A 23,933-nucleotide genomic window follows, 5' to 3' on the forward strand; every position below is an offset into this window, starting at 1 on the left:
TTCATTGTAGGCATCTGAGTAAGCATTAGAGCTGCAAACAGAGGGCAGATATTACTAGCAACCTCAAGACAGAGGTAGTTCCCTGAAAAGATGGGGTGGGGGTGAGGTAGCCAGGAGGTTGGGTGGGGAGACATAAACTCCTCTGCTTTGAAGGAGATAACTGATGTATGGCAAAACCAATACAATATTGTAAAGTAAAAATAATAATAATAATAAAAATAAATAAATAAATTGTATTTTAGTAAAAAAAAAAAAATGGAGATAACTGGTCCCAATTACCAAACAAACAGACAAACAAACAAACTAATAATATGTAGTTTTAAAGAGTGGCTTTGAGTAAGTGCAGGACACTGTTGACAGGGCCAGGAGCAAAAATGGCTGCTATATTTCTTAGAGAATCTCTCCGGGCTTTAACAAATGGGTTGGAATCATTTTTAATTAGCACATCCATTGTCTGAATGCAAATACAGCTGCTAACCCAGCAGCGTTGCTCAAAGTACACTCACTGTGCTTGTTTATAAAGTTATTGTCCCCAGAGCGCTGTTGCTTATGAATTGCTAAAAAGGGTGGGGAGGGGGTGTAAAGAGATTCTTTATAGGAATTCCAGGAAAGGGGTATTGAAGGGAGAGACTGAGTTGGTCTTAGGACAAAGCCTCAAACACCAAAGACCTTAAATGGCAAGGAAGGGAGCAATGGGACTTTCCATTCCTCCTTCATGAGCCCAGCCCCTATCCTTTTCAACAAATGATTCAATGTAGCCCTAGGACATCCCTTTGGCTTTGATTAATAAAGAGTATCAATAATGATTTGATCATTAAAACCTATCACTTGTTGAGTGTTAGGACTTGCATTGTTGCTTTTATCTGTCACAGCGACCTCTGGTGGGCCCAATATTATCCTTATTTTTGAAGCAGGAAAACTGAGGTTTAGTAAGAGTCACTCAACATTCACAGGTCACTCATTGGGATTAGAACAGGTCTGGCTCTCTTCCTTGCTCAGGTGTATTACTCAGGTACACTTATAACTACAGGTAAAATGATGGCTGATTTTTTCCCTAAATAATCCAGCTTTATTTTTAATATGGGCTTCCCAGGAGGCTCAGAGGTAAAGAATCTGCCTGCCAATGCAGAAGACTGGGGTTTGATCCCTGGGTTGGGAAGATCCCCTGGAGAAGGAAATCATAACCCACTCCAGTATTCTCGCCTGGGAAATCCCATGGACAGATGAGCCTGGTGGGCTACAGTCCATGGGGTCGCAAAGAGTTGGATATGACTTAGTGACTAAAACAACAACAATTCCTAATACACCCTATCAATGCTCCAGGAATTTTAACTTGGTCATAGTTTCCAATACAATATGTGATCTCATGCCCTATGCCTTTGCATTTGTTATTTCTTTTACTTGAAACCTGTTAAGAAAAAAACACCAAAACACCAGTTTTCTGATTGAAAGTAAGTTCATCGATGATTACGTGATCTTTTAAGCTCATCATGGAGCAGATTCCATGGCTTGTGGGCCAGATCTAGATAACTACTTGGTTTTACAAATAAAATTTTATTGAAACACATCCATGCTCATTTATTTAACTACTGTCTAGTTAAACTATTTATTTAACTATTGTGCTGTGAGAGTAGAACTGAGTAGTTACAATAGTTACAAAGTCTAGAATATTTACTCTCTGGGCCTTTATAAATATAGTTTGCTAAGATGTTCAAGCTGGTTTTAGAAAAGGCAGAGGAACCAGAGATCAAATTGCCAACATCTGCTGGATCATGGAAAAAGCAAGAGAGTTCCAGAAAAACATCTATTTATGCTTTATTGACTATGCCAAAGCCTTTGACTGTGTGGATCACAATTAACTGTGGAAAATTCTGAAAAAGATGGGAATACCAGACCACCTGACCTGCCTCTTGAGAAACCCATATGCAGGTCAGGAAGTAACAACTAGAACTGAACATGGAACAGACTGGTTCCAAATAGGAAAAGGAGTACGTCAAGCCTGTATATTGTCACCCTGTTTATTTAACTTATATGCAGAGTACATCATGAGAAACGCTGGACTGGAAGAAACACAAACTGGAATCAAGATTGCTGGGAGAAATATCAATCACCTCAGATATGCAGATGACATCACCCTTATGGCAGAAAGTGAAGAGGAACGAAAAAGCCTCTTGATGAAAGTGAAAGTGGAGAGTGAAAAAGTTGGCTTAAAGCTCAACATTCAGAAAACGAAGATCATGGCATCCAGTCCCATCACTTCATGGGAAATAGATGGGGAAACAGTGGAAACAGTGTCAGACTTTATTTTTTGGGGCTCCAAAATCACTGCAGATGGTGACTGCAGCCATGAAATTAAAAGACGCTTACCCTTTGGAAGGAAAGTTATGACCAACCTAGAGAGCATATTCCAAAGCAGAGACATTACTTTGCCAACAAAGGTCTGTCTAGTCAAGGCTATGGTTTTTCCTGTGGTCATGTATGGATGTGAGAATTGGACTGTGAAGAAAGCTGAGTGCTGAAGAATTGATGCTTTTGAACTGTGGTGTTGGAGAAGACTCTTGAGAGTCCCTTGGACTGCAAGGAGATCCAACCAGTCCATTCTAAAGGAGGTCAGTCCTGGGTGTTCATTGGAAGGACTGATGCTAAAGCTGAAACTCCAGTACTTTGGTCACCTCATGTGAAGAGTTGACTTATTGGAAAAGACTCTGATGCTGGGAGGGATCGAGGGCAGGAGGAGAAGGGGATGACAGAGGATGAGATGGATGGATGGCATCACCGACTTGATAGACGTGAGTTTGAGTGAACTCCAGGAGTTGATGATGGACAGGGATGCCTGGCGTGCTGCGATTCATGGGGTCACAAAGAGTTGGACACGACTGAGTGACTGAACTGAACTGAATTGAAATGAACCTTTGCTCTAGGAGGATTTGGCTGTGTTTTTCATACTGGTTACTATTGATTTGGACAGAGTATTTTGTATTCTACAAAGGATAAAGGTTAACATATAGAAAACATTAGTTTTCTGATAAGGCAGAGATGCTGGTAGAAAAGAAACTGAAAAATTATGCTATAGTTTCATTGCCCTGCAGGAATTACCTGGCTTTGCATCTAATTTATCTATCTCTTTTCAGCATTCCTTTTTATTTCACAAGTTATATAAAATCCCAGTTCTCATTTTTCTTTTGTACTGATTTTCTCATCCTGCTGGTTCCCTCTTTGAAAAGTTAAATAAAACTCTGATACATTCTCTCTCTTTCCACCCCTCATATTGAGAAATGCTTTTTGACAAGCTTATCTAGCCTCTTCTAATCATATTTTCATACTTATCTATGTTGCCCCACTCTCTGGGCAGTTTTCCCTTGTCCTGGTTACTGGCCCCTCTCTCTGCCCCTGAAGCACCCTGCGAACCCTTTTTTCACCAGCACTAATTCTCTTAGGTTAGGGGTAAAACAAGGGATGCTGGGTCAATAAAGACTAAGCTTTCTGTGGGATCTGAGAAAATAAACTGCTCAAGTGTTGGCAGAAGGTGAGTAGGGATAAGGTAAAGGGTTCAGCGTTTGTCAAACACCTAATCAGCCTTATGATAACTTTACTCAATGATTTTCTTCATCTTGAACAGCCTCACTCTTTAGAACTACCGAGAGCCCCAGGCTTCAATAACCTGGAGTCTAAGGCAGAAAGTCATGGATTACTTAGATGAAGGAAGAAACCAAAATAAGTGCCTCATTCTGTACATACCACTTGCAGAAGGCTAACATGAACTTAAAAGCATCTTGTGAAAACATCTGGGATGAAAGAACCCAAGAAGTTGCCAGCAAGCAAGCAGTAAATGAGTAAACGAAACAGAATCATACAGATCACCCACTGTTAAGACTTTGAGATGGCATTATGTCACCTATACACTCATTACTTAATGTGTCCTTCAATGTTTTACTTTTGGAAACTTATAACACAGAGGGGCTCTCACAAGTTATTCCATCCCTACCCTGTATGCTATTTTCTGCATGAGATCTGGTCCCTCACCACCGGACTTTCAGAAACCCAAAGCTTTGTGTTGAAGGTGGAAATCTGCAGCTAGCTATGGGGGATCTTAGTTCCCCAACCAAGGATCAATACCCTCTACAGAAGAAGTGCCGTGTCTTAACCACTGGATGGCCGGGGAAGTTCCTGCAAATTCATTTTACATGAGTGACACTTCTCTACCTGTTATTACCTTCTGAGATTAATGTGAGTGTTCTTGGCATCGTTTAAGAAAGATTTGCTTTTCTTGGATGTGCTCCTTTCAGCTTTCCAAAGTTATTATCTTTTTTCTTAAGCTGCCGCCAAGCCAAGAGGGAGGACCTAACTTGCCTCTGCAGCCAGCTCATTTCCCCCGGGGATGGCAGGGTGCCTGTGTGCAGAAAGAGGTTCATTAGCCCTCAGTCACTGCCTGACTCTTGGCTCTCCTTCCCATACTTCTGGCAAAGTTTCAAAAACTGTCATCAAAACGAACCCCTCAGTTTTATGAGAGATGTCAGGAAAGCGAGAGGCGAGGAGAGTCAGAGAAAGTTTTGGAGAGAGATCCTGGGATGCAGAATGCTTGTCCTCTGTTTGCAAGCCAGCCAGTGGTTCAGAGTGATAGATAGGGATACGTGTGGCTGCTCATTCCCTCTAATCTATGTATCTTTAGAGTCTTTCTAGAGAGAGAAACACAGCCATGGAAGGAAAGCTAGCAAGAGTACACGGGTGCCCTTCCTGTAATAAGGGTCTTTCATTCCTTACAGAAATTTCAGACTTTATTTTCCGAGAGAAAGAAAAACAGTGAAACTGAGATGTAAGCTCAGTTGTAAAGCTGAGATGTAAATGACTAACAGCACATCCTTTCTTGAGAGCAGACTGGTGCTGAAGCCTGGTTGGCAGGAAAAGTGCCCTGGCTGACAGGGACCCAGACACAGCAAAGTGAGAACGCAAGGCAAGTGAGACAGTCTTCACTGATTGACCCTAAGTGGGGGCATGGATACAAAGGCGGTCAGAGAAAGACAATGTCTTTATAACTTGAAACGGATTTAAATTTAATTTTAAGAGTTAAAAAACTTGGTTTGGGGCACCAGGGTTCATTTCATTCAGAAGTTCAGCCTGTCCAGGCTGATGGGATAAGACTGAATGAATTAGTTTCTATCTGAGAGTTTGAAGCCAAAGAATTACAGTCACATCTCATCTTGGTTACAACCATTTCAAAAGGAAATTTTCCAGGGGCCAAAGCTTGTGAACTTGACCACAACTGGCTAGGTTTGCAAGTCTACGAGACAGACCCAATACCCAATACCCATGCCATGACTCTCTCTTTCTACCCAGTGATGTGTGTGCTCAATTGTTAAGTCATGGCCAACTCTTTGTAACCCCATGGACTGTAGCCCACAGGCTCCTCTGTCCATAGCATTTCCCAGGAAAGAATACTAGAGTGGATTGTCATTTCCTTCTCCAGGAGGTCTTCTTGGCTCAGGGATTGAACCTGTCTAATGCATTAGCAGGTGGATTCTTTACCACTGAGACACCTGGGAAGCCCTCTAAGTGACACAGAACAGTCCAAACTTGGTTAGAACAGTGAGCACCCCTCAAGTCCAAAGTTACTCTAGAGTCCTACATGTATGTAAAAGAGTAAAAACAAACAAACAAACAAACAAACAAAAAAAACCAGCAACAATAACCCAGTGATTGTGTAAAGATGAAGGAGAATTTTAATTAATTCAATTCTATCTTCCATAAGACAACTTGTTGAACAACTTTTTATTTGTGATTAACATTTAAAACAGTGAAACAGTATGAAGTGAGAATTGTAGTAGGTGCAAATTTTGTTCATAAGTGAAAATTTTCACCCACGTGACAGTCAATCCCAATTCATTGCAGCATCCTCTGTACTGAGTCAATATTAAGCATCAGATCCTTCTCAACCCACCTCTTTGTGCTGCCAGAATTAGTTGATGGGACTGGGCTCTAGGGCCAAAATCTAATACTTTTTTCTCCATCAAGTGCAATGAAGAGATTCTACATATAAAGTCTCCAAAGGTTCCATCTCTATGCTATTTTTCCCTGAGGAAGCAATTCAGGAGAGAGCACCTTAGTAGATATGCAGTAGGTCTATGAGCATTTAATAAAAACTCATATGAAAACAAGCACACGCCACTGACCCTTTTAATAACGATTGCTGAGAGGCAGATTGAAGGAAGCATTACCTGGAGATCATAAAAGTATATTTGCTATGACTGCTAACTCTCTCTTGCTTTGAGAGAAGAAATGATTCATGGAGATCTTATCTACACAGAGCAGCAATAAAGAAGTGCTGTAGTCTGTGTTTTAGTGATTAATCAGATGTTTGCTTCACAAGTGACTCACCTTTGTTTACTCTCTGATTCAGGACAGCAGAAAAATGCCAGCTCACCAACATGGTAGGCTCCGTGGTACCATCCTGTAAATATCTACTAAACAAAGCCACAGTGGACTCAAGATTAAGCGAAACCTGCCTGGGATCTCCAGCTCACTCAGATTTCATGTCATTGTAATGATTTAATCTCTCCTGTTCCACAAGGACAAGTTCAATAGCAAAATATTTTTGTGTGTTTATTTTAGGTTTGTTTGTTTGTTTTTTTTTTTTTTTTGGTCTATTAGGAGACTTCAAGTAACACATTTTATTCAATGGTACTTTGTGAGAAAAGCATCAAGAAAATAACTCTGTTCAAAATGTGTGTGTCATTCTCAGAAGAAAACAGAATCTGGGCCCCTTGAAAGAAAATAAAGCAAAACTTTGGTAGAGCTGTGAAATCTCTCTCAGGAGAGGAAAGTTATAAAAAAAAATGTTAGAAAAGATATTCTTTCAGTGTTTACTATTTATGTATTAGAAGAAAATAAAAATATGATAACCTAGGGACTAGTATAGGGAAGTTTGATATTAGCTGAGGCATGTTCAGTGGATTGGTAGATAGAGATGGATTGGTAGACAGATAATTCTAACCTTTATTTCAGATTCCAGATCATATAATGAGGGTCGCATGCATTTCACTCTCTATCTATTACCCATAATCCTCACAGCCAGAATGAAGGTTGTCATTCTCCCACTATTTGTTGGTGAGTACTGTAAAATGCTGGAGGATAAAGTCAGTGGCTAAGAGTCATTAAAGAAAGTGAAAGGCTGACTATACAAACAGATTCAAAGAGTTTTCAACCTCAATTTTAGATACATAGGATTGAAAACGGCTCAGTTCAGAGTTTCTGCATATTGGACTTTTGTTCCTAAAAGTACTTAATTCTCATAATTCAATCCTACACGTTTTTTGAATAACTTCTCTGTGCAATGCCCTTGGACTAGCAGGGGATGCTGCCCAGAAAATCTGAATGGGCAGAACTGGGAAGGTGGGCAGGTAAAGCACAGCCCAGGGCTGTGGATACAGATTGAGTCGAACAGGAGCAATAAGCAGAGTGGGTCACTGAAAATGAGATGAAGGTGCCAGACAGGCCCTGTACTTCTATCCCCTATGTTCTTAGAATAGCTCCCTGAGGACTGTTGCTAAATAAGAATACCCAAAAGAACTTGTTTGGGCCATTATATGCAGGGTAGCTGCATGGACTTGGCTACCAAGAAATTATAAACTTGAAAAAACAATGCAATATCTGTCTGATGAATTTCAAGGCAATTCAACTGGCATGGAAAAAAACATCTTTGAGATGGTGAGACTCATATGAACATTTGCATGCCTAGGGGGATGAAAAGTGACACAAGAAGAGGTGGCAGGGTTTGGGGCTCTGTCATTCCCTCTGATCACTCATATTCTGTGTATTGATTTGGAAGAGGCTTTTGAATGTCTCCACTCACTTCTTTGGATGAAGACCCAGCCTGGGAAGCCATGCATTGTTTCAGAAAGCTGAGATGATGGGTTATTACATCTAAGAGCACCATATTGAACCGGCAAAGGCACATAATTGAGTTACCTTCAAATTGATCATTCACAGTGAAAGACTTTGGATTTCTTTAAATGAAGAACAGCTGTGACTTTAAAGCACCACCTGGGAAACAGAAATTCCCATTTCCAACCTCGTTCTGAAGAAGTTGAAGAGGGTTGAAAGCCTGTAAGCCTGTCCCCTTCACCCTCCTTACTGCCTCTGGAAAATTAAACAGAGATGAGCGGTGGTCACATATGTTACTGCTTTTAACCACATGCACAGCCTTCTGCTCCACATTCCCAGCCCCACAATCTTTACCAACAACAACAACAAAAATCAACACAGGAACATCAATGGCAAATCGATGACAGATCCTGCATAAAACAGCCTGTATCTACCCAATGCCTCTTGGCCTCAAATTCAAGCCTACTCCTTGGGGAACAAACTGGCATCTAATCAGACCTGCTCCCCATCTAAGTCAGGATAGGAGGAACAACATTCAAAACAGGCAAGTGAGGATCTAATGCCCTCCAGAACAGAACCTAAGCCACACAATCTACACTGATTTCCCAGTCTCCACATGCCTCCAAAGCAGATGGCATTTGTTGGACACAGTTACATGTGCCCAGATAGCTTGGATAGTTCACTCCAAATGGCCCTCCCCCTTGGAAATGTTGAAACCCAGTTCTATCTGTGCTTCTTCCCGAGAGCTGTCAGTATAGAAAGATCACTACCCTTCACCCAATGCCATAGCACAGTGTGCCTTTTCTTTTTAAATCCTTTGAGCTTTGGCTTCCCTGGTGCCTCAGTAGTAAAGGATCAGTCTGTCAACGTAGAAGACATGGATTCAATCCCTGGTTTGGGAATATCCCACATGCCATGGAGCAACGAAGCCCATGTCCACAACTACTGAGCCTGCACTCTAGAGCCCAGGAGCTGCAACTACTGAGCCCACATGCCACAACTACTGAAGCCTGTGTGCCCTAGAGCCCATGCTCCTCAACAAGAGAAGACACTGCAATGAGAAGCCTGAGTACCACAGTGAAAAGTAGCCCCAACTCTCCACAACTAGAAAAAAAGCCCTTGCATCAGTGAAGACCCAGCACAGTCAAAAATAAATAAATAAATGAATAAATGCATAAAATTTAAGAACAAACAAAAACAGGAACAACTTCTGAGTCTGTGCTGTATGCTGGGAAAGAATGGTGACTCAGATGTGGTTTAACACTCACGAATGGAATGGTGGTGGTGATAGAGACCAACAGATACATCCATTTGGTTCAGAACATGCAGGATGTTATGGGAACCTGGAGAAGAGTTCAGGAACCCAAGTGTGTTATCAGGGAAGGTGTCCTAGAGGAGGTGGCTCTGGCCTGGGATCTCAAAAGATGAATCAGGGAATCAGATATTTCGACCTCCAATGGAAGAGTATTCAGGTCCAGGGGATGGAATACTAAGGTCCAGAGGCCAGAAAGAGCATGGCTCTTGTAGAAGAAGTACTGGGTGTGCTAGATTAGATTACTGCTTAATAAATATTCAAGCACTTTCCCCCTATCTCCTGGGAGGAGTCTACTGGTATGCAACTTGACTTTGGGCTGAGAATATGACTTGTTTTGGTCACTGCTAAGTTAGTAGACAGGCTTCCCAGGTGGTACTAGTGATAAAGAACCCACCTGCCAATGTAGGAGACATAAAGATTCAATCCCTGGGTCAGGAAGATCCACCAGAGGAGGGCATGGCAATCCACTCCAGTATTCTTGCCTGGAGAATCCCATGGACAGAGGACCCTGGTAGGCTACCGTCCACAGGGTTACAGAGTTGGACACGAGTGAAGCAGCTTAGCACACATACACACAAGTTAGTAGACACGATATGAGCAGAGGCTTAGAATACATTTGCAGAGTGAGATTTGTATTCTGTGCTCTTGCTTTTGTCATGAGAATATGTCTTAGCTGGCTTCAGGCCCAGACATGAGATATGTGTAAAGCAAACTTGAATCCTATCTTAACTGAACTCAGCTTAAATCAGCCAAACTCCAGATAATGGTAAATGCTTACTTTTGTAAGCCAACAAGAAGTGAGGTGGCTTGTTATGCAGGATTACCAAAAATATAGCAGACTGATAAACCAGGCAAGGCAAAGAATGGGAATAGAGGAGGCTGGAGAAGGAAGGATATGCTAATCTTAACCAACTGTAAATAAATATAGCAGATAAACAAAGCTAAAAGCAGCCCTAAGACTTGATGTCTGCCTTCTTTTGGATAGCCACCCATGTCTTCCAGTTAGAATGAGTCTAAGCACACAGCAGTCAGTAAAGGACAGTTGAACAGTCAAACCAGAGAGTCCTCAGCTAGGAACAAACAATGGGCTGCGTGTGCATCAGCAATGCCAGACTATTTGTAGCATCAGCTCAAAACTATCATAGGCAAAAATTTAGCTATGGCCACCTGGCAACTCAGATAGTAAAGAATCCACCTGCAACGCAGGAGACCTGGGTTCAATTCCTGGGTCACGAAGATCCCCTGGAGAAGGGAATGGCTACCCACTCCTGTTTTCTGGCCTGGAGAATCCCATGGGCAGAGGAGCCTGGTGAGCTATAGTCCATGGGGTCTCAAAGGGTTGAACATGACTAAGTTACTAAGCACAGCACAGCTTAGAAACTCTTTCAAGTTATATTATTTCAGAATGATTATGTGAATTACTCAGTGCAACTAGGATTTGCATGAGGATTAAAGAAAAGTAAAACTTGATGTTCTGTTTCTCTTTTGTTTAGATCTTCCAGGCTTAAGGAAAATATCACAAGCCTCCGATATAGACAATACTAAATATAATAGAATGCCTGGTCACCGAGGTCAGAAACAGTTATTCAGTAAACACTAAGAACCCAGTGTGTGCACTGCATTGCAGGACTCTGGAAGACATAAGTTCACTCTTTAGAACAGTCTCTTAAATGCAAAGATTTGTATGAACTCTTATTTCAAGTACACCAGTCTCATAATTCTTTATCGAGCTAACCTCATAGTAACCAATGCTGTGGCTTTTGCCTTAAAAGGAGCTTTTTCAAGGTGAAATGGAGTTAGCTATTCTTAGGACCTCTAGAATTGAGAATCAAAAGGTTCTCAGAACCACTGGAGATATTGAGAGGGAATAAACCAAACAAAACCCCAATATTATCCTTTCTAGCTGATCCGAAGGATAATTTCAACTCAATTTCTTTGGTTATGGGGGAGCCTCTATGATGAAATAAAAGAGAAGAGAAAGCCTGAGAGAAAAGAGTCAGGGCCCACGGGAGAGAAGAGAGTCAGGAGTCAGGGCCCATGGGATGGGGTGAGGGAAACATCCTCTTTTAGGATGATAAAGTCAAGGAGGGAACTTGGGCAGATAGCTATAATAATATTCCCCGACCATATGCTTTTCATACAATGTGACTTTGACACACCTGCAATCTGGGAGTGCTTCTGATCACAGTGAGTTTCCAAAGCCTGGTCATAAAAGGCAAGACAGTTTCACCCTGCTCCTCTTTTGATAGTCCCTTTTGGAACCCCAAGACACCACATGCTTAAGCATCTGAGTGCCCTGAGGCCGCCATGTTGTAAGGAAACCCAGATCACATGGAGAGGTTACAAGTACATACACAGGCTACAGCCCCAGCTTAGTTCCAGATGACAGCCAGCATCAACTAAAAGTCATGTGAGTGAAGACAGCCTTGGATGACTCTAGGTCCCAGGTGTCAAGCCCCTCATAGCCTTCGAATCTTCCTGCTGAAGGCCCCAGACATCAAAAAGTCCCCTCCTAAAGACCATAGCATCCAGAAATGGCTACTGTTTTATTGCACTAAGGTTAGGGTGCTTTGTTACATGGCAGTAGCTAACTGGAACAGGAACCATGATGGGGACTACCTTCCTGGTTTCAAACCCTTGTACTTTCTGCAGTTAATGTTAGCAAGTCGTTTGCCCTATACAGGCAGGAAGTACCCGTATCTCCTAGTCCTCAAGCAGAAACACAAGCATAACCAAGAGGTGCAAACGCATTCCACTGGACAGGACCTGGACAGGTACGCAGCCCTTTACAACAGTGGTTCTTAGTGGAGGGTGATTTCCCCTCAGGGGACATTTGGCCATGTCTGAAGACATTTTTGTTCGTCACAACTTGGGAACTTGGGAAAATGGTGCTACTGTCCTCTTGTGGGTGGCAATCAAGGACGCTGCTACATCCTAAATGCACAGGAGTCATCTACAACAAAGAATTATTCTGTCCACAGCGTCAGTAGTGCCAAAGTTGAGACCCTCTACGTGAGAAGACAGCAACCACCCAGAGCTGTGAAATTTGCTGAGTATTTTCCATATTCCCAAAGAAACGCTACCTGGTCCAGAAAGACACGCCAGGACAAGGTATGACTGAAGACTCTTCTCTTCTCTTTTAGGTGTTAAATAAACAAAGCTCAGTCCACTGGTCATCCACCCTGGGGAACCCAGCCCCAACAGTGTCCTTTCTGAACCTTGCCTTCTGTATCAGGCTCCTTTTAAAGCAGAGAAATTAGCCACCTGCTCTCAGACTCACTCTGGAGAACTGTTTCCTTCACAAAACAAACAAACAAAAAACAAGAATAGTAAATTTCAGGACAGCGTGGCTGCTGCAGGTGGCCAGGAAACTGGTATCATAGGAAAAGCTGTCTCATTTTCATGCATCACTCTTGTTTGCTTCTTTGACAAAAAGCCAGGGATGAGAGAAGGGAAGAAACTGCTACAATTCACTCATTTATCCCACTGAAAATTGAACACAAAACACCTGGCCTGGGGCAGGGAATGCATGTTCTGAAAGGACAGAGAACAGCAGGTTGTCCTCCAAGCTGCTGGGATGTTTTCAGGTGGCTGGATAAGAACGTCTCCTTCAGCAAGATTTACGCCCTGTTTACAGGCAGCAAGGAGAAAGTACAGCTGAAAGTCCCCTTTAATTTTACAGTGAGGGCAAGGTTCCTGGTTGATTTATGGGGCTGCTCACATGGCATCATCAGAAGATACACTGCACGATACACTCTCCATGAGGTTATCAGCCAGGGTCAAGGTCAGGGTCATACTCTGGAGGAACCGAGGCTGTGACCAGACCACTCCCTGCCGGGTCTTCTGGAGGAGCTATGAACAATAGTGTGAAAATTAAGCCATAACAATATATAAAGAAAGGATGAAAGTTTGATGAGACTTTGTCATTTATTTTTCCAAAACAAAAATATATTTTTTTCTCCCAGATTATCAAAGTAATTACTGATATGTTCATTGAAAGAAAAAAAATTCAGAGTATATGGAACAGTAGACCAAAGAGTATAGTATAGAAAGTGGGGGTACAACTGCATTTATGGTGGAGAAACCTGACAAATACCACCTCAGTCGGGTGATCAAGGTCAACATCAACAGTGGTGGGTCAGGTTGACAGAATGTGCCCATGATACAGTGTGATGAAGATGGCTCTGGACCACTGAGATCTTCCTCCACAAAACCCACAGCCTCAGTCTAATCATGAGAAAAACGTGATACAAAGACCCATCAAGGGGCATTCTTCAATAAATCTGATTAGTCTACCTCGAAACTGTCAAGGTCACCAAAAACAAGGACAGTCTAAGAAACTGTCTCAGCCAAGAGGAGCCCGAGGAGACAGGATGACTGAATGTAATGTGATGTGCTGGATGCGATCCTGGAGCAAAAAAGAACATTCAGTAAAAAAGTAAGAAAATCTGAATAAAGTATGGACTTTAGTTAATAAGAATCTATCAATACCGGTTCATTAATTCTAACAAATGTACCATCTTAATGTGAGATGTTGATAATGAGGCAAACTGAGAGTGGTGTTTATGGGAATTCTCTGTACTATCATGTGAAAATTTTCTGTAAATCTAAAACTACCCTAAAAAATTAAGTTTATTAAAAAGCAAAAAGGAAATGAGAATCCTCTACAATTGCAGCCACCAGGCTACTGTGAATACCATGCTGTACAACCTTCTCTTTGCATATACAATCATACTATTTGTATACATACTTTTATTATTTTCTTTTTATATTTTTTAAAATTAAAAATTAGGAATATTCTATAAATTTTTAACTTTTAATTCACTCATTTCCAAATCTATTAAGCATAGATTATTACAGTGCTCCACATACAGGGGAAGGTGAAATATGTGTATTATGCAGAAGTAAATTAGAGCTCCTGAAAGTCAGGTGTACTTTACAAGGTAGTCTGGACTACGATGAAAAGCATGCTTTAGGAAGACATCTGCTAGGCAAGTACTAGTTTCAACAAGATCTTAAAGGGACACGTTCGAGCCATAATGAGGGGAGTGAGACTTGAATCTTAATGCTGTTTTACACACTACTCACTTCATAACAGCTATGACAAACCTAGACAGTGTATTAAAAAGCAAAGACATCACTTTGTGGACAAAGGTCCATATAGTCAAAGCCACGGTCTTTCCAGTAGTCATGTATGTATGTGAGAGTTGGCCCATAAGGAAAGCAGAGCAGTGAAGAACTAATGCTTTCGAACTGTGTTGCCGGAAGAGTTCCTTGGACAGCAAGGAGATCAAACCAGTTGATCCTAAAGGAAATCAATTCTGAATATTGATTGGAAGGACAGATGCTGAAGCTGAAATTCCAATACTTTGGGCACCTGATGTGAAGAACTGACTCATTGGAAAAGACACTGATGCTGGGAAAGATTGAGGGCAGGAGGAGAAGGGGGTGATAGAGGATGAGATGGTTGAATGGCATCACTGACTCAATGGACATAAACTTGGGCAAACTCTGAGAGATGGTGAGGGACAGGGAGGCCTGGCATGCTGCAGTCCACGGGGTCACAAAGAGTCGGACACGACTTGGCAACTGAACAACAGCAACAACACTTCATACCCACCATCTCTTTTAATTATTACAGAAATCCTTCAAGGTTAGACCTGTTTATCCTTATTTTCAGGAAAGGAAACTGGGGGACATATGTACCTTGCCCAGACAATTAGTAAGTAATGGAGCCAGTGTCTGAACCAAGTCCAACCTCCAAAACTTCGGCCCTTTCTCCTAAATGCAGTGCTGTTGCTTAAACTAGGGCTAATGTCCAGAGGGGAGGAAACCACGGCCAGATGGGTGTATAATTAACCTCAGTTCAGCTGCTAGAATAACATTTGTTAAGTAACATATGCCCCAAGTACTTGTCTTGCATAGTTTGAATATCTGACTGGTCTAGGGCTTCTACTCTGTGTAAGGGAACCACAGGGCATGTGCAGTTCAGCTAATGATGAAAACTTCTCAGCTGCATTTCAGGGCCCCCAAGGCTCTGTGGACGCACGATGCCAGGCTGAGTGCAGATTTGCAGCCTCCAGTCCCAGGGATCTCATTTAGTAGGTCTAGTTTGTGACCTGGGAACTGGCATCTTTTTAAAGTTCCCCAGGTGGTGCTCATGCGCAGTGAGTTTTGGAAACCACTGAGCTAGATGGTCCCTTCTAGCTTTAAGATTCTAAGAGCTATTAACTAGCAAACTAAATGCCTGTAATTACTCTTTATAGACCTCACTGTAATTTCAAAAGGTCTCTTCTGGTCTTCCTAATACATTTTCCCTGAATAATGAGGTGGTAGGGGGTTTGGACAAAGAAGGAGAAAGTGAGAGAGAGAAGCATAGTTGGCCAGCACAGAACATTGATCCTAGGGCCAGGGCTCTTCCTCGGATTTCAAAAATAATCCAAATGGAAAAAAACCTTGAGATGCTTCAATCTAGCCCCTTACGGTACAGACAAGGTACCAATGTTCCAAGGGCCACATTCAAACGTTGACTGTCCTCCTCAAACCCACAAGCCACTGTCCAAGAAGCAGATGGCACGGTGCTGCTAGTCACGGCCGCTGACACAGGGCAGCTTTGCCGAGAGAAGCCACTGCATAGGGTGACATATCCCCATTCCCTTCTAACAGAGCAGTGCATGCGGGTCTGTGTCAGGAGGCCAGAACCCTCATCTCTGCCCCCACCTCGTTAGCTAAGAGCCCATATGCCCCACTATCCGTTCGGGAAAAGCAGACAGTGCTGTGCACATCAGATTAACAGAGCAGCTGACCAGGTTGAGGATGGGGAGGAAGGGGCATCTGTACACTAAGAACCTTTAGGCCTGGAGGAAGGATGGTCCACCCTTACCCCATCTGTTCTACCAGGTATGTGTCCTGCCGAGTCTCGGATATCAAAAGCCCCTCTGGAGCTAGTGCCAGGTCTGTGCAGTAAAGAACACTAGTCTTTGCACAATTATTGCACATCCTTCTAGAGCCCCACAAGTTAAGAACTCTGAGCTCAGAGTCATACAGTGCTGAACATTCCAAGGGTGCTCTTACCCAGAAAGCTGCCTCTGACTGCTCGCCACCTAGAGGCTAGAAGTGGAACTGGACATGTTCCATTCTGGCTGCCACCCTTGTGAAGTGATGTTATTAACTATTTCTGCTTTACAGATGAGGCATAGAGGGCTTAAAATACTTGCTTCATTGGTAGAGATGGAACTTAAACCCAGGCACGAGCAGGAATGGCTCCCGGAGGGCCTGTGGCAGTGTTGTGGATGCAGGTTTTATTCTAGGAGCTACAGGGTGGCCTCAGACAGATCTGTGGCCTCAGGTTTGCCTTGCAAGTAGATTCCTTGGGCTGCTGTGTGGAGGAGGGTGGAGTGGTGGTGTGTGGAGACCCGTTATCATGTTACCACGTGCCTGAGAGGAGAGATACAGCAGAGAAGAAGGAGGAAAACGATGGTGCTTACCCTTGCTACTCTGAGGTCTGTAGACGAATGACCTTTTCTAACAAAGTCATTTCCATGGAAACAGGAGGACACTGTTAATCCACGTATAAACTGTAGACTCTGCAGCAGGATCACTACAGGTACTCTTAAAATTCAAATTCCTGAGCTCCATCTCATATTTGCTAAATCAGAATCTCTGGGGTCAGGGGGTAGTGTAGAGGGGAGGGAGGTGGTTAAAATCTGCATTATCAAGAATTCAGGATTAAAAGTTTGGATCCTGCAGATACTGCAGTCAGAGTGCTTGAGTTTTCCTCCCAGTTCTATCACATTAGTGAGCCAGGAAAGTCACTTGCTGTCTGTAAAACAGGTCTCATGCTAGTAGCCACCTCCTAAGGAGATGATAAGTGTTAAATCAGTTAACATATATAAAGCCCTTGAACCAGTTCTAGGCCAAGAGTAAGAGCTCAACTAGTGTCCAGCTACCTCTGAAAAGAAAAATGCAGATAGAATGTTAGCTGGTGGAGGCTCAGGCTCCATTCCTCTCCAAGCACAGATGCTTTCTTCCTTGGCTGGTCCAGAGCTCAAGACCTCAGAGTGAAGAGGGTTGTTCTATTCTGTATCTCAGATGAGGCTGTCCCATACCCTGAGTGTTTCTCCATCACCTTGAGAGCCTATGTATCCATAGCTCCTGTGCAGATTCAGACACTAAGGTAGCCTCTCAGCTGTTAATGGGTTGATTGTGTCCTCCTCAAAGATGTTGAAGTCTTAACCTCCGGCACCTGTGAATGTGACCTTATTTGGAAATAGTCTTTGTAGATGATCAAATTAAGATGAGGGCATTAAGGTGGGCCCTAATCCAACATGTTTGCATGCTAAGTTGCTTCAGTCTTGTCTGACTTTGTGACCCCATGGACCATAGCCCACTAGGATCCTCTGCTCATGGAATTCTTCATGCAAGAATACTGGAGTAGGTGCCCATGCCCTCCTCCAAGGGATCTTCCCAATTCAGGGATCAAATCCACGTCTCTAATATTTTTCCACACTGGCAGGCAGGTTCTTTAACACTAGTGCCAACTGGGGAGCCCAATCCAACATGACCACATCTTTAATAAAACAGGAAATTTGGACACAGATGAGACATGTACAGAGGGAAGATGATGTGGAGGCCCAGGGAGAACGTTGTCTATAAACCAAGGAGACCACCAAAATCCATGGGGAAGACTTAGATCTTCTCACACAGTTCTCAGGAGGAACCAACAACCCCTTGATATCAGGCTTCCAGTTTCTAGAACTGGGAGACAATAAATTTCTGTCATTTATGCCATTTGGTTTGTGTTTGTTACAGTAGCCCTTGGACATTAATACATCTGTCAGTACAGAAAGGGAAGTAACTGTGCCATGGAGTAGACAGAGGTGAATGGCAGCTCCCCAGAAGGAAGCCCTACATTCCTAACTTTGTACCCAGGATCTGGCCAGCTGAGCCCCAATGAGAAGCAGCTCTCTTGGAGACTGTAACATGGCTTCTGATTGGAAAAAGGCGGCTGCTCCATACTTTCCTCAACTGTTCATCCAGAGGGTGGTGAAGGGTGATATTGCCAGGGCTGGTCCTTGCTTGTGAAGCTGTGCAATCTGGTTCATGATAATGGGGTGCACTCATCTGCTGCAAATGAATGTGCTCATTGGGGTCACAATGAGACTGACATGACTTAGCGACTGAACAATAATAGAAGCCCCATCAGCCCTTCATTCAGTTCAGTTCAGTTCAGTCACTCAGTTGTGTCCGATTCTCATGCGACCCCATGAACCACAGCACGCCAGGCCTCCCTGTCCATCATCAACTCCTGGAGTTTACCCAACCTCACATCCATTGAGTTGGTGATGCCATCCAACCATCTCTTCCTCTGTCATCCCCTTCTCCTCCTGCCCTCAATCTTTCCCAGCATCAGGGTCTTTTCCAATGAGTCAGTTCTTCACATCAGGTGGCCAAAGTATTGGAGTTTCAGCTTCAATATCAGTCCTTCCAATGAACACCCAGGACTGATCTCCTTTAGAATGGACTGGTTGGATCTCCTTGCAGTCCAAGGGACTCTCAAGAGTCTTCTCCAATATCATAGTTCAAAACCATCAATTCTTTGGCGCTCAGCTTTCTTTAGAGTCCAACTCTCACATCCATACATGACTATTGGAAAAACCACAGCCTTGACTAGATGGACCTTTGTTGGCAAAGTAATGTCTCTGCTTTTTAACATGCTGTCTTTTTAACAAGGTTAGTCATAACTTTCCTTCCAAGGAGTAAGCATCTTTTAATTTCCTGGCTGCAATCACCATTTGCAGTGATTTTGGAGCCCAGAAAAATAAAGTCAGCCACTGTTTCCCCATCTATTTGCCATGAATTGATGGGACCAGATGCTATGATCTTAGTTTTCTGAATGTTGAGCTTTAAGCCAACTTTTTCACTCTCCACTTTCACTTTCATCAACAGGCTCTTTAGTTCTTCTTCACTTTCTTCCATAAGGGTAGTGTCATCTGCATATCTGAGATTATTTATATTTCTCCTGGCAATCTTGTTTCCAGTTTGTGCTTCTTCCAGCCCAGCGTTTCTCATGATGTACTCTGCACAGAAGTTAAACAAGCAGGGTGACAATATACAGCCTTGACATACTCCTTTTCCTATTTGGAATCAGTCTGTTGTTTCATGTCCAGTTCTAATTGTTGCTTCCTGACCTGCATACAGGTTTCTCAAGAGGCAGTCCAGGTGGTCTGGTATTCCCATCTCTTTCAGAATTTTCCACAGTTTATTGTGATCCACACAGTCAAAGGTTTTGGCATAGTCAATAAACAGTGAAAACTGCCAATCAAAGCCTCTGGCAGCCGATTTTCTATAGCACAATTCACAAAGAACAGCAGCAAATGGCTCCATAAAGAAAACACAAAAGACATCCCCCTCCTCAGTACTTCAGCTTTTAATACATTAAGAGCAGGTGGTTTTCAGCGAAATCTTGGCATGTCTACACTGGCTCTGACAGGCTGATGAAAGCTGGGGGGACTGTGCGATTGGCAGAGGGTCAGATCCTAGCCCTACCTTGTTAGGTGGGGACTCTGTGCCTATGAGTCCCGAGCAGTGGGAGAGCTCTGCTATTCCATGGACTTGTCCACACTTCAGTGGATGCCTGGGAGGGGCCAGTCCACAGGCAGAGCCTGGAAACTAGAAAGAAGGAAGGCCAAGCCCCCTAGAATGATCCCTCTAGAATAACCCTTCATGAATCATTTTCAGCTGCAGGCCAACCCCCATCTACTTCTTCCTCTCACACACAAGGCTCCACAAAAGCTGAGCAAGGGATTATTCTTGAATTCAAATCCAGTCTCTACCACATATCTGCTTTGCAAGTTTATAAAGATAGAAAGTGAGCCTCAGTTTCTATCTCTGTAAAATGGGGAAACAAATGTCTGTTCTTTTTAGTTATTTATAAGGATTATATGAGGTGAAATGTTCAAAGGGTCTTCACGATTCCCAGTGCACAGTTAGCATGTGGAAGAAGCTATTATTGCTCATCAGTAACTCTCGCACTGGTTAATTCAACAGTATTTAACCTACAGAGAACTCCGCTGATTGACAACAGAATCATCAGAATGCTTCCAAAGGCCCAGCTGTGACTCTGGAAAAGATGAAAGAGCAGTTTTTTGCTATCTAGAGTCTAGTTTAACTTAGCTATGGTGTGGCCTGGAGCCTCAGTTCTGAGCGCTATTAAGCTCAGAGAAGAGGAAGCCGTTCTGAGCCTCCCACTCCTTGCTCTTCACATACATACAGACACACATACACAAACACATACACAGACACACACATATACATCATACACACACAGACACACATAAAAATCACACACACACAGACACACAGGCATATACACATCACACACACAGACACCCATACACACGTATACAGACACACACAGACACATACAAATCACACACAGACAGACACAAACAGACACACAGAATCACAGTCAAGTCTTTTGCAAGTTCATTTTCTCCCTCTTCCTGGAAGAACTGACTTCCTGAAGCTCATGGCCCCCCAATTTTAGGTGTCTGATTGAGTTAATGTCAGCAGGGTGGGAATCAACAGCCATTTGAAAAGAACTTTTGACATAATAGTAGTCTCCCTTCTGTCTTTATTACACATAATGATAACCAGTCAGAAATGCAGTCTCGAAGATTTCTGATCTGATTTATCCTGTCTTTAACTCTCTTTGAGACTCCGGCTGTCTCAATCAGAGGTAACCAGACAGAGTTTCTTTGTTTTTTTAAAGGAAGCTTTAAAAAGTATTATTATTATTTGGCCATGCCACATGGCATGAGGGATCTTATTTCCCTGACCAGGGATCAAACCCATGCCCCTTGCACTGGACCACCAGGGCAGTCCCCAGGCTTCTGTATTTGAGCACAGTAGACCCAGGCCTGCAGAAGTAGAGAGGGCCTCAGAACAGAAGAATGCATGGAGTCCTTTAATCATGTCAGAAAAAAAAAAGCCACTTCAAGTCTCAATGGGGCTTTCTTTGTCTTCCTCATCTTCTGAGCAAGGACAGACTGCTCTGAGTTCCTCTGACAACTTCTCCCCACCTGCTACCTGTGGTAATTGATCCTTTCTAAGAATTGGAAGGTTGTGAAGTTTATTCTCTCTTTAACTACCACCAACCTCATAGTTATCGGTCTTTAACAGATGAGTCTGCCATGTGTCTTGCTCCATTTCCAGCCATAGCCACCAAATGGGTCACCAGGTCCAAAGGTCCTAGGTGGCCAGAGGCAGGCTGCCTACCCCACACTTGGATTTTAATCGAAACTAGGATGCAAGTTACTACCCACAGGGCAAGACCCTCAACAACAGTTCCATACAGAAGGTCTGGGAAGATTCTACTTGCCTCTGGGCAAATAAACCTGTGTGCCACAACTACTGAGCCCACACGCCCTAGAACCCACGCTCTGCAACAGGAGAAGTCACAGTGAGAAGTCCACACACCACAACTAGAGAAAGCCTGTGTACAGCAATGAAGACCCAGTACAGCCTAAATAAATAAATGAATGAATGAAAAAGAAGCTCCTGCGGCCACTCCTCCACTAGCCTTTAATTCCCTCCTGGACATAAGCAACCTTCCTGGACACCCAGGCCCTGTGCCCACCTGCCCACAAGGTAGTACCAAGTAGTAACAATGATGGCACACCCCTGAAGCTCAGGGGTAAAGGAAAGGTTGACTTCCAGGGTCAGCTGGCAGACTGCTGGCTTGGCTTTACACTTGCATGCTGGTCCATTCCTACACTTTCCCTATACCTTCTGCCTATTGTTGACATTCAGCCCAAACTCAAGGCTCATCTCCCCTGCCAACTGCCGGCTCCCCATCCCCTTCTGCGAGTGCCTCACCCATCCTGTAAGACTCCTCTTAACTTCTATCTCCTCTGTGAGCCTCTCTGGATTCCTCTGGATGATTCAGTGATCCTTCTCTTGGTCTCCCACCCCTTCATTCTGTCACTGATCAGAACATATTGCACATGCTTTGGGTGGGCCTCCCCACATGGCTGGGAGATGGTCTAAGGTAGGACCTTGGCCTTCCATCCATGCCTACACCACCTAGTCCAGGGCCTGGCACATAGCAGCGCTTCAGCATATGTTGTGATGCACTCAGTGAATGAATGTAGGGTAGTAAATGCATGAGTAACACAGAGCGGAAACTTGCAGGTGGGCAGTGACAAATGAGGCCACCAGCATGCTTCTGCATTTTAGTATTTTAGAGCTGCTATACTTCCTCCATTTATTCAGGACATCCATGAGAATGAGTCATTTCTCAGTGGCTGGGGTGCGTGATGGGTTTTGCTCATTATACAAAGCCTTTCTGTAACAGGGGATAAGCAGTGACTTCAGATACCATGTGTTCCTCTTTGGGGGTAGCACCAAGGGACCTCTGTGTGCAATGTCTCAATCAGGGCACCCCAAGAGGTAAGAGCACCTTCACTTTGCAGATGAGGAAACTGAGATCCAAGAAGTTAAGCACTGGGACTCAAGGGCATATGGTGACTTAAGATAAACTTGAAATGAGGCTTCTACCTCTGCCTTCTTCTGTTATGCTGTCCACAACTCCAGTCTGCCCATCCTTGATCAAAGTGACATATCCAGACCTAGAATCCATGCGCGATTTTCATGTCATCTGCTCATAACAGTCTCAACAGCAGGTTGAATGTGGAGCGGTAGGTACTTCTGGGGCCAGTGTTTCTGCCCTAACAACTGTGTAGATGTCCCGGTCTAGTGAACCCAGTAACCATATCTCTAATTATAAGCTCAGACTGTCTTTGTCTTCCCCTCAGTAATATTCAGAATAAAATTCCAAATTAACACAACAGAAAAAAAAGATCGCAAGTCTCCTCTCTACTCAATACTGTTAATTGCTGCAATGAAACAGAATGAGTGAGGAGGAAATACCTAGTGTGATAGGAGTCCTAAGTGGTAGCAGAGAATTCTACTGGGGTGAGAAAGCAAGGGATTGGATAGTGGAAAAGAGAAAACCAGGGATGATATGGGTAAGATTGTAGTCAAACCATGGGGCAAGGGCCCTGGTGAGAGCTTACATGCTATGCCAAATAAAGCATTTGAGCTCCGGTTTCAGGACAGTGTATAGCCATGGAATCATAATGTCATATAATTTTGGAGCTGAGAGGACTCTCAGAATCTATCTGATCCACTCATCCATTCTACAGATGGACATGCTGGGGCCCAGGCAAGAAATGTGATTTGCCAACAGTCACATGGCAAATTACTAGCAAAAATAGTGCACAGAGTGCTGATTCAGGATATCCTCACTGGTGGTGACACAGTAGATTAACCTGTAGCGAGATGAATGAATAGGATGCTGCTGACATCTCTTGGCATAGAGCTTGTATATTTACAAAGGGAGGCTAAGGGCCTTTCCTGGTGGTGCAGTGGTTAAAACTCTGTACTTCCACTAAGGGGGGCATGGGTTCGATCCTTTGTTGGGGAACTAAGATCCTGCATGCTGCTTGATGAATTCAATAAATAAATAAATAGAAAAGGAGGCTGAGAAAAGTGGAAAGAGATCCCTAAAGGAGGGTGGGTGGAGAGGAAGGAGGCAACATCTAATAAACTTCAACAGGGGTCACCATCAGAACCAGGCTCTGGGCGAGGCACTCTGTTTTGTCCCTTTCATTGTCCAAACAGCCCAGGGAGGCAAGGACCATGAACTCCCTTGAGAAGGAGATCTGAGGTTCAGAGA

At 43.4% G+C, this 23,933-nt stretch overlaps 1 protein-coding gene across 2 annotated transcripts in view; it reads right to left on the reverse strand.

Moving 5' to 3' along the window:
• The window catches only part of CLSTN2 (calsyntenin 2), a 731,303-nt gene that overhangs the window by 240,514 nt on the left and 466,856 nt on the right, over positions 1–23,933 (reverse strand). The window lies entirely within an intron of this gene.

This window comes from Bubalus bubalis, chromosome 1 (genome assembly GCF_019923935.1).
Source record: "Bubalus bubalis isolate 160015118507 breed Murrah chromosome 1, NDDB_SH_1, whole genome shotgun sequence".
In the NCBI taxonomy this organism is placed as follows: domain Eukaryota; kingdom Metazoa; phylum Chordata; class Mammalia; order Artiodactyla; family Bovidae; genus Bubalus; species Bubalus bubalis.